The sequence below is a fragment of the Equus caballus genome, chromosome 18 (assembly GCF_041296265.1).
Source record: "Equus caballus isolate H_3958 breed thoroughbred chromosome 18, TB-T2T, whole genome shotgun sequence".
Classification (NCBI taxonomy): domain Eukaryota; kingdom Metazoa; phylum Chordata; class Mammalia; order Perissodactyla; family Equidae; genus Equus; species Equus caballus.
In genome coordinates, this window is record NC_091701.1 from 64,738,908 (window position 1) to 64,751,337 (window position 12,430).

Sequence of the window (12,430 nt, forward strand, 5' to 3'; positions counted from 1 at the left end):
CAAATATTGACCTGGGTAAGAAAAGAACAAAAAATGGAAAATATATCAAGGATTTGGAGACTAGAAAATTATATGGAATTACTGATGTGAGTTATCCTGTAGTCAGGTCTTTATCCTGTTGTCAGAAAAGATGTTTTAAGCAGGAAGATCAATGTCTTGGTGATAGTGTTTTTACAGGTATGCAAATAAAGTGTCAAATCAATAGTTTTATCAATGTGACCTTCTTTGAACACTGGTTATAACAAAAGATTGTGGCTTCAGATAACTTGTGCTTGAATTCTGGAAGCTGCATTTACAAATTGTCTAAACTAATGCAATATATGTAATGTTTTGGGCCTAGGTTTCTTCACACTGAATTTGGAGCTCACAAGGTTGCTGTAGGAAATAAATAAATAGTGCAGGAGGAGAACCAGGAATATAGTGATGTATAATAATAATTATTATTATAAACCTCAGAAATTGTGATATTTAATTCTGCAGAAGAGAATTAAGTTCACTGGCCCAAGTTGACAGAGCTTGAATTTAACCATCAACTTAAAAACCAAATTTCCACTACTTTTCCTTTGCAGATGATTCTTTCTTCAATATTCATCAATTAAGTCAAATTGACACTTCTGTTTTCAATTGAACTAATGTATTGCATTAAAATTTCCTAAACTCATTATAGCTTACTGGCGGCCTAATGACTGCAGTATATTTCAATTTTACAAGGACAGAAAGTGCAGGAGCCTATTCTAAATTTTATTTGATATTTATCCCTTTTCCCCTATTGCTCTAGTTGGGATTTTCTTCCCTCTTCCTATTTCCACCTTTTGTTCACAGCAAAAGTCAGAGGTGCCCTGTCTCCCCAACTCTCCCAAATCCCTACCCATAATATGTTCAGTCCTTATTCTTCACTTTATCTCCACATTATTTCAGCACATTGTAGATTGGGGTTCAATATCAAAGAACTGGCAGGATTTCTGGGTAAACAGAAAGAGGAGGAAACCCTATGTGGTGGTGGTTGCCTTCTATGACCTTTTGTCCAAGGCTACAACAACCTGACTCCAGTAATAGATTCATTGGGAGCATCGTCAGCTCCACTCTATCTTTTGGCGTTTTGATTCTTAGACGATTGTAGATGGACGAATAGGACTCTTAAACCGAATTCAACTGAAATAAAAAACATCATTTTTCCCTTTCTTTTTTGCAAGCTAGAAACAGTCCAGATTCTCCAAACTTAGGAAAATGAAACTTCTCTCACCTCTATGCCTTCCCTAGTTGCTACCCTTTTCTCTCCTCACCACATTCATGAGCTGTCAAAGCATGGACTACTATCTCCTCTGCTTTTTCTTTCATTCATTCTTTTATCATTAATTTTATTGCGAGATACAGCATACATAAAAAAGAGTGTAGAAAACATATATATTCATTTTGAAGAATAATTATAAAGGAAACACCCCTGTTACCACCACCCAAGTCAACAATAAGACGTTGCCAAGCATTCTAGAAACTTGCCGGTGCTTCTCTGCAATCATGAACTCCTCTTGCCTTCTTAAGTTATCCACTCGTATGATTTTTTTTTTTTAAAGATTGGAAGCTGAGCTAACAACTGTTGCCAATCTTCTTCTTTTTTTTTTGCTTTCTGCTTTTTATCCCCAAATCCCCCCAGTACATAGTTGTATATTTTAGTTGCAGGTCCTTCTAGTTGTGGCATGTGGGACGTTTCCTCAGCATGGCCTGATGAGTGGTGCCATGTCCACACCCAGGATCCAAACCAGTGAAACCCTGGGCCGCCGCAGTGGAGCGCATGAACTTAACCACTCAGCCTCGGGGCTGGCCCCTGGTATGATGTTTTGATAATAATTTTGTGACTTTTCTTTAGTTTTACTACCTTGTATAGATAAAAGATGGTTTAATTTTGCCTATTTTTCTTTTTTATATATATGCAATCACAGAGTATGTATGCTTTTTTAAATTCCATGTAACATTTGTGACATTCATTGATTTGTCCTATCTAGCTATATTTGTTCATTTTTGCTTCTGTACATCTTACTAATGATGGACAAGATGAATGATCTCATATTATTTCCTGATTCATGTACAAGATTTTCTCTTGGTTGTATACCTAGGATATCAATTGCTGGCTTATAGACTGTGTGCTTCTGCAGCCTTAGTAGATAAGAACAAACTGTCTTCCAAATGGCTGTATGAATTTACAATCACACCAATGGTCTATGAGAGTTACTGTTACCAAACCCTCATCAGTGCAAGTTATTGTGATTTTATAATTTTTGCAAACTAAGGGTATATAAAAGTTAAAAACAATCAATGTTTATCTAAATGTGCTCCTTTTACTTCTCTTTCTTTGTTTTGATGATAAAACCAAAATTCACAGATAATAAGGAACATAAAGCTAGTGTTGTGTGTTGAATGGTGGCACCCCAAAGGATATGTCTACCCAGAATGTGTCAGTGTGACCTTATTAGGAAAAAGGGTCTTTGCAGATATAATTAAGGTGAAAATCGCAAGCTGAGATTATCCTGGGTTAGCATAGAACCTAAATCCAATTTTAAGTGTTTTTTAAGAGAAGAGAAGGGGAAAGACACACAGGAAAGAAGGCCACGTGAAAACAGAGGCACAGATTGGAGTTATGCATCCCCAAGCTAAGGAAGGCCTGTAGCCACCAAGCAAGGAAGGATTCTCGTCTAGAACCTTCACAGGGAGTGCAGCAGTGCCAAAACTTTGATCTTACACTTCTGGCCTCCAGAACCGTGAGAGAATAAATTTCTGCTATTTTCAGCTACCTAGTTTATTTTAGAGATATATGGAAGCCATGAGTATTAGTTTCTATTGCTGTTTAACAAATTTTAGTGGCTTAAAACAGCACAAATTTACTATCTTACTGTTCTGGAGGTCAGTGTCTGAAACGGGTCTCGCTGGCTAAAACTCCTTCTGGAGTTTCTAGAGGAGGATCTTTTTCCTTGGTCTTTCCAGCTTCTAGAGGCTGCCTACAATTCCTTGGCTTGTGGCCCCCTCCATCTTAAAAGCCAATAATGGCCTGTTGAGTCTTCCTCACTGAGAAAGGGAAGGAGACATACGTCTGAACTAGCGGAAGAAATGACAATGGAAACAGAAAAGGGCAGATAAATCTACAAAATGCAACAGATAAGCCTGGGACCACAAACACTGGAAGCTCCACCCACCCCCAGCTCTGCTCCCCACTGTGACCTCACACCCTCCTCATATCCCAGGCTGCTGGAGGTCCTGTCCTGCTACATAACATCTGCCACCTATGTCTAAAGTAGTCTTTATGAATTAATTCCATGAAAAGTGACCATGAAAAAACCCAAAATCTTGTATAATTGCTTGAAAATGAATAAAAGAAAATAAAACTTATTTATGTGCAACTTATATTACTTCTCTAAATAAGCAATTCATACTTTCCTGTTTCAAGTAACTATTTCAATATATTTTATTCAAATATGAGTAGATGGTGTGCTTTTGTGATTTAACTTAATTTGGTACTTAAAAAATTTCTTCTCTCCAAATTTCTTCTATTTCCAAAGAAATGGAAAACCAGCACATCTGCATTTAATCACAGGTTGTATTGTTATTACCTCTGAGGATAGGAATAATTAGTGAACATTTTACCTACTTGTATTTTTTTGCCTTTTGAGACATGAAACAAAAATTAAATCATGTTATTAGACTGTAATATTTAATTAAAAAATTTAAACTACAAATAAGTATACAGAATGGTAATTGATGAAGCATGGATAATGAACTCTCCAGATTCCTTTTGGAAGAAACCCAAAACACTAGCTGTTATAAATGAGTCATCACAATCTTTAAAATCTAAAAGCATAATCTTTAGTCATTCTTCTCTTCTTATAAAAGAGTGCTTAGCAAGGAGGCAGTGCCACGGAAAGCAAAGAGCATTGCACATAGAGTGAAAAGACATGTCCCTGAGTTCTAGGACATTATTGGGTGAATTATTTTTTTAATAAAATGAGGGCAATAATATTCACCCTATCTACATTGCAAAGTTGCCCTGAGAATTCCATAGGATAATATACGACAAAGTATCTTATATATGTAAATATGTTTAAGGAGAAAAATTTTACTGTGTTGCTTTATGAAATTCTGAATTCAGATATTAAGTTTGTAGGTCTGAGATCTGAACATGTTTGAAAAAAGATGTGTCCAAATAAATGTAGGAAAAATGTCTACTAAAATGTGGCATCATTCCCTTTTTTGCAATTTTATGCAAATTGGGGGTGAAGGTGCATTTGACTTATGAACATCCACATGGGAGAACAATGTAAATTTGAACAGGTGATGGGGGAAATCTTAATTGACTGTGTTCCTACCATTGCCATCATTACCTTCTTGCAGAAATGATACCTATACTGCAGGAGATGATGAGATGCATATGAATTCTCTCTCCTACCTTTTCATGAATTAGGGAGAAGTTACACAATGACCCTTATTATCCTCCTGCATTGAGAGCCATCTTTAGGTGGTCTGGTTCCTATAGAACTAGGAGGCTCATCCACTGAACCTGGAGAGACGATGGGCTTGTGATTGCTAGAAAACCAGTATTTCCTCCCACCTGGCCACATCCTTCCCCCAGCACTCCCCAGAAACTTGTAGGGGGAAAAAAGATCTATGTCCCAAGGATCAGTGGAAGTTGCTCAACTTGGTTTAGAGCAAGAGCAGTAGCAAGAGACACAAGATCCTAAGCATCCCTGTTGTTATCAGAAGGAAATGCACAAAGAACATGTTGATAACTGATGTCCAAATGTCTCTAATTTTATGTGTATCTTTAATAAAATATTTTAAGATAAATGAAATGGTTATATTTGAGCTTTTAGCATATTTTGTTTTATTATCTATATAATAATAATATTTTCTAGTAAATTTCATTTTGGCATAATATAGATTAAATATATTTCGTTGCACTAATCTCAAATTACTATTTGTTACGTTGTTTACAAAGAAAATTGTATGCAAAGTTTCATGTGAATAATAATTAAAAACATTTTTTGAATGTGACCTGTTTGTAAATTGGGAACTATATGCTAGTCGATAAATTTTCAGTGTATCTGATTATTCATGTTTATGCCACATTAATGTTTTTAATTAAAAGAATTTTTTAGAGCAATTTTAGGTTTACAGAAAATTGATCAGATCAAACACAGTTCCCATATAGTCCATTTCTCCTCTGCTCAGTTTCCTCTATTATTAACATTTTGCATTAATGTGGTACATTTGTCACAATTAATCAACTGATACTGACACATTATTATTAACTAAAGTCTATAATTTATGTTAGGGTTCACTTTTTGTGCTGTACAGTTCTATGAATTCTGACAAATGCGTAGTGTCACCTATCCACCATTACAACATCATCCAGAATAGTTTCACTGCCCTCAAAATCCCATATTCCATGTATTCAACTCTCTTCCTCTCTCCTCAAGCTTCTGGAACCAGCGATCTTTTTACTGTCTCTGTAGTTTTACCTTTCCAAAATGTCATGTAGTTGCATCATACATTATGTAGCCTTTTCAGACTGGCTTTCTTAGCAGTAGGAATAAGGGTCTTAGAAATAGGTATAAGCCTTCTCTTAGCAATAAGCATAAGGTTCTTCCATACTTTTGTGGCATCAAACTCATTGCTTTATATAGCTGAATAATATTCCGTGGTTGGACTGTACCACAGTTTGTTTATCCATTCATCCTTTGAGGAACACCTTGGTTGCTTCCAGTTTTTGACAATTATGAGTAAAGCTGCTGTAAAAATACATGTGCAGGTTTTTGTACAGACATAGTTTTCAACTCATTTGGGTAAATACCTCTGAGTGTGATTGCAGGATTCTTTAGTAAAACTATGTAAGCTTTGTAAGAAACTGCCAAACTGTCAAACTGTCTTCCAAAGTGGTTGAACCATTTTGCATTTCCCTCAGCACCAAATGAGAATTCCTGTTGCTCTGTATTCTTGCCGTTATTTGATATTGTCAGGTTTTTTGATTTTACCCCTTCTAATAGATGTGTAGTGGTAACTCATTGTTTTAATTTGCAGTTCTCTAATGACATAGGATGTTGAGCATCTTTTGTTATGCTAATTTACCATCTGTTTATTTTCTTTGGTGAAGTGTCTGTTCAGATCTTTTGCCTTTTTTAATTGTTTTTTTATTGCTAAATTTTGAGTTCTTTAGATATTTTGTATACAAATCTTTCATAAGATATACGTTTTGCAAAAATTTTTCCATCTGTGGCTCCTGTTTTTATTCTCTTAACAGTGTCTTTCTCAGAGTAGTTTTTAATTTGAATGAAGTCCAATTTACCAATCGTTTTTCTTTCCGTGGATCATGCTTTTAGTGTTGTATCTAAGAAATTATCACCAAATCCTTGGTCATGCAGATTTTCTCCTATGTTTTCTAGAATTTTTATGGTTTTGCAGGTTACATTTAGATCTTACATTGAGTTAATTTTTGTAAAAAGCATAATGACAGTGTTTAGATTTACTTATTTATGTATTTGGATATCTGATTTTCCACCAATAGTTTTTGAAAATACTATTTCTTTTCCACTGAATTGCCTTTGTTTCCTTGTCAATGAGCAGTTGACTATATTTGTGTGGGACCATTTCTGGACACTTTATACTATTCATTGATCTATTTGTCTATTCTTTCATCAGTTCCATACTCTCTTGATTATTGTAGCTTTATGCTAAATCTTGAGATTGAATGGTGTTAGTACTTTGATTTTGTTCTTCTTCAGTATTGTGTTGGCTATTTTGTGTTTTTGGCTTTCCACTTAAACATTGGAAACAGTTTGTTGATTCCCAAAATAACTGCTGGGATTTTGATTGTGATTGCATTAAATCTATAGATCAAGTTAGGAAGAACTGATATGTTAATATTATTGAGTCTTCCTATCCATGAACATGGAATATCTCTTCATTTATTTGTCTTCTTTGATATCTTTCATCAGAGTTTTATAGTTTTCCTTGTATCTTGTACACAATTTATTACAACTATTCCTAAGCATTTCGTTTTTTTAGTGCTAATGCAAATGGCATTTTGTTTTTAATGTCAAATTCCAATTTTTCATTGCTGGCAGATAGGAAAGCATTTGTGTATTAAACTTGTATCCTGCAAGCTTGCTATAATTGTTTATCATTCCTGGAGTTCTTTTGTTGTTGTTGATTATTTGGGGATTTTCTATAAAGACAATCATGTTATCTGTGAACAAATTCAGTTTAATTCTTCCTTCCCAATCTGTCTACCTTTTATTTCCAGGTTTTGGATTTTATCAAATGCTTTTTCTGCATCTATTGACACGATCACTGATTTTTCTTCTTTAGCTTGTTAGCGTGATGGATTATGTTGATTGATGTTTGGATGTTGAATGAGCCTTGTATTCCTGGGACCAATTCCATTTGGTTATGGCGTACAATTATTTTTATACATTGTTGAATTCAACATGCTAGTACTTTGTTGAGAATTTTTGCATCTATGTTCATGAAAGATATTTATCTGTAGCTTTTCTTTCTTGAAGTATTTTTGTCTGATTTTGGTGTTAGAGTAATGCTGGCCTCATAGAATAAGTTAGGAAGTATTCCTTCTGTTTCTGCTTTCAGAAAGAGATTGTAGATAATTGGTATCTTTTTATTACATTAATTTTAAGAATTATAAATCTACTCTCTGACTCTTAACAAATGCATGATTACTATATCCCCAACTTTGTATTGTTTTAATACTTATATGGATTTCCAACTCTATGTTTTCATATTATATAGTGTAGATTGAATTACTGGCCCCAATTCTTTACCCTATTTTACATCTGTGCCCTTTGCTTTCTGACTTTGCAGTTTTCAACACATGATTTTGGACTGAACCACGTGACTTGCTTTGACCAACAGGACTTTAGAAGATGTGATGCAAGAAAACACTTGATATATTCTGGCACAATATGGCTTGCCCTCTTTACTTTCTGGCATCCACAACAGAAGAACAAACATGTTGCAGTTAACCTCTTGATCCAAATTAAATGAGACATTTGGAGTAGATATAGAGCCAATCTACAGTTTGGAGCCAAATCCAGACCAGTGTAGCTGAGCCCAGCCTAAATCAACTTATCTTCAGCCAACCTGAAGATGCATAAGAAAGAATCAAGTCACTAAGATTTGGTGTGTTTTATGAGAGGAGCATTAATAGCTACAGAAATTGGTTCCTAGAAGTCGGATGTTTTACTAGTTTAATGAAAGTGAGTTTGAGTAAGAAACTAAGATTCCTTTAGAATAATTTTTCAAATTTTTATTATTATAGTATTACAACTTGTAAAAAATATTCAGGAGCTGAATACATTATTCAACCTGAGGACGAGTTTTGATAAAAATAAAGCGGGTGAGTCAAGTTTACAACTTTGTGTCATTGGCAGCTCTGTTGACTTCTATTTTAAATACATAGCCTGTATAATTAAAAAAATGGGGAAATATTTTTATGCTCAATGATATCTCTCACTATTTTATTTTCTTTCACATCATAAATGGATTGATTTATTAGAAAAACTTAGTTTTGATAGAAAAACATCATATTCTCCTTTTGATTTTAAATATGTTGGTGTATGGAGTAGAGTTAAGACCCTATTTGTTTTACGTCATCTTTTCCCATTATTTCAGTGTTCGTTAAGCTTGGTTTTCCAACCCTGGGTATACTCTTCACCAGGATTGCCTTACCAGCTCTCTTTCCATAATTTTAAATCTTTTTTGAACAAATTTTATATGCAGACTTGATTTTTGACAGAAGTGGAATTGCTTTAATAACTCTTCAAATGAAAATTTAATGAGGTGGGAGAGAAATATGAAGATTCTTTGGCTTCCCAATAGAAATTCAACAATAGGAAACAAAATGATTTAGACAAATATGTAAAGGAAAAAAGTTGAAAATGTTAAGAATACCACTTATCTGATATGCAGAAAGAAACTGTCATTGAATAATGCCTACTGAAGGGATTAATAATTTTTTTTTTACAATCAACATCATGTTATTTCAAACTATGTCTTCCACAATTTACACTCTTTCTGTAAACTGATGAAATATAATATAGTTCCTCAAATAATATTCACTTATCAGAACCACTTGGTAAACATCCCTATTGTTTTGTGGAAAACTATAGATGGGAACGCTCCCTGTATAAAGTGCTTAACAATTTCTTTAATGAATGAACATTCTCTACTCATTATCTCTAAAACGGATTTATAAATAAAGTATTAATGTCTCCAACATCCTAAAACCTGGCTTCAGTCGCCAGTCAAATTAACAGGTTGAAGCCATAATAATATTTCCCAGAAGACCCTGTTGGTTGTGTCCAATGGAAAAAAGTCACTAAGTATAGTGTGTGGTCTGAATTAGTAAAATTTCTACGTTAAAAAATAACTAAATTTGAAGTAAATGATTTAGTCCTTGAGATATGTGAAAAAAGTGTAAAATCTTATTTAATTTATATTTTCTAACATCATTCCTATCTTATTTTTCTGTCAAGCTCATCAGCATGTTCCCCTACAGAATAATTAACATTTCTGATGTTTCCATTAGATAAAGAGTTTTGATTCAAACATGTTTTTTCTCAAGAATCACTTTAAGCTGTTGTAAAATTTGTTGCTTGAAAACAAACGTGTCCTTTTGTTTTTATAATACATGTGTAATGTATTATTTAAGTGCAGTACTGTATATTGTTTAGGTATAAGTACCTGCAAGTTATACATATTTCCAAGAAAGCCAAAGATTGTTCATACATAAATAATTTAATGTATTGTTTAACCCATTGATTAGATTTAATGACACTTTGAATTGCTATTAAAGCTTATAAACAGTCTGGGTAGATGAAAGATTCTCTTATGATGCTGTTTCCAAGTTATCTTTCTCTTACACAATTTTCTTTCTTCCACAAATTTATTATGAATTAAGAATAGAAATAGTTTTAAATATAACTTTTTAAAAATGATATGATAAAAACCTTAAAATTATTCTTTCAGTAATTACCTATTTAATAGTAAATGGGTGATAGCTCTTCAAATTTAGCTACAGAAAAATTCAGGTCCAGATTGGTATAATCTTATTCAAAATGACTGGTTACCTGGGCACACTTGGTGGGATGGATTACAAACCAGCAAGAAATATTTCTCTATGATCTCCTTAGTAGTCGCCAATAAATATCTTGGAAAATAAAAACAATATAAATTCCATCTTGATTGAAATTAGTGATTACAATACTAGTTCCAGTATTTAAGCATTCCAGTAAACCATAGTTTTTTAAGTTCTTAATATATATATTTTTCTTAGTGTAATACTGTTATTTCATCAATTTAAAACCTGATTTCTGAATCATTTACATCTGAAGTTCAGGATCAATGACTCTATTATGTGTAAAAATCGCAAACTAATGGGCGGTCTCAATTCTAGACAGATCTGTGCAAAAAGATCTAGAATTGCAAAAGGAGCCGTATTGTGCTACAGCAAAGTTTAAATTACAATAATTCTTATTCTCATTTAAATATTTTCTAAACATATGGAATATGATCATTTGGAATTACAATTAACATTTAACATTCCATCAGAATCTTAACCTATACATGAAGAATTTAAAGGGAAACAAAAGTAAATGCTTGTATTGAAACAATATCTAGAACTTTTGTCAATAAATGTATTGTAGTTTGTATTCATTATTATTTGGTCAGGAAAATGGAAACTTCTCCAAGTGTTTCAAACAGGAAGGAATTTAAAACAGGCAATTAGAAGCTAATAAAACTATCGGAGGGCCATAGGCACAAAGCTCAGGAAAGCCACACTAGTTCTAGGATATCAGGATATACAGGGATAGCTGGAAACAACCAAAATGGTTTTTATCAACTTTCTACATCCCTGAGTTGAGTTATTTGCAGAACTGAGTTACATTGCAAAAGGATTCTCGGATGTCACTGGCAATGTTTCATGTTAGCATCTTCTAAAGCACACGTATTTACCCACTGCTACTCCAAATGGGAAAAGGGCTTCCTCTTCTCTCTTTCTTTCCAAATCTTGTTCGATTGCTTCTCAATGGCAAAATCTAGCCTGGAACTATGCTGATAAGCACTCTGGGAAATGTGGTAGAATTTTTAGACTTCCAACCCTTATAATAAGGGAGAGATTATGGATGGTGACACTATTTCTGACTACTAGCACACAGTTAATTTTTCTTACAAATGTTCAAAAAGATATCCCCCGAATTATCAAATGCAAGATAGGATTATTTGAAAGGAAAGATTACAGAGAAAGGTATTTGTAATTAGCTTTACAGCATCACCTCACCATTCTCTCTGTTTCCTGGCTCTTTATCTTCCTCAGTCTTCTTACTACCCTCTGCCTTAACTCTCCCACACCTTGCTTATTCCTGTCCTACATTCACAGTCCTACCAATGTTTTCAGGTACGTGGTGTTGAAGGATACTGAGCCAATCTAGGTGGAAAAGCCCAAAACAAGTTTGGAGCATGGCATTATGGAGAATAGGGGTCAAGATAGGAAGGCCCTGGCCTAGGATGGGGTGGCCAGTCCCGGGATTTCAGTCACTGCTGTATTTTTCCACAAATTAACCCTGGAGAGTCTGAAGGGAGACCCAGTTCATTGTCACTGGCTACTTGAATGGAGTCCAAGCTGATCAGAGGATGGAGCTCAGGACGCCCTGGTGGAGCAGGAGAAGCAGATCAATTGGGAACAGAGTACACGGGATTACCAAGACCAGTGCATGGAATCACCATCTTGGTGATCTGCATACCCTGGACCCAATAGTCCTCTCTCTCCTACTCTATAAGACAAAGCCCATATTGTTATCAACTTACGGTTTTACTTGATGCTTTATAATATGTTTATATCTTTATTTATTAGAAATGTGTTAACTGTTTGGTTTTACTTTTTTGTGAACTCTGAACAGATTTTTACAAAATAAGCCATATTAATGCTGATATCTTGGTATACCCTGAAATAAATTCTGACATTCGTTATGATGTTGCCATTTGGCTCATGTTGCAATTACTAAACAATGCCAAGGCTCATCTATAACCCTAAATTGCAAATGTAATAAAGTGAAAAAAAAAAGTTAAGAAAGATGGCTGAATACAATGCCCATGGCTGAAGGTTTGAAACAAATTTCTTAAAGCAAATTTCTTTGTAGTGTGTGGCATACACTCTAGAACAAAACTGACAATACCATGTTTGGGATAATGGGAATAGAGAAGTGAGAACAGCTGGAGTCAGGAGCTTCTCAGCTGTAGATTGGCCCAAATGAGGCACAAGACAGTGAATGAGGAGTCACACAGATGTGTTTGCAATCAGCCAGTGGAGGAGAAAGATTCTGACCTATACAGCTGTCTAGATGCCAATGTCTATGGTCTGGGAGAAGAAAATGTA

At 34.3% G+C, this 12,430-nt stretch overlaps 1 long non-coding RNA gene across 2 annotated transcripts in view; it reads left to right on the forward strand.

Annotated features, from left to right (window-relative positions):
- Positions 1–12,022, forward strand: part of LOC138918798 (uncharacterized) — a 177,579-nt gene extending 165,557 nt beyond the window's left edge. The window contains exons 3-4 of one of the 2 annotated variants that reach the window (XR_011428557.1): positions 1,672–1,825; positions 7,858–10,233. This is a non-coding gene — a long non-coding RNA (uncharacterized lncRNA). Of the gene's footprint in view, positions 1–1,671; positions 1,826–7,857 lie in introns of both variants that reach the window. The other variant, XR_011428558.1, reaches the window with a different exon arrangement.
- The last annotated feature ends 408 nt before the right edge of the window (positions 12,023–12,430 follow it).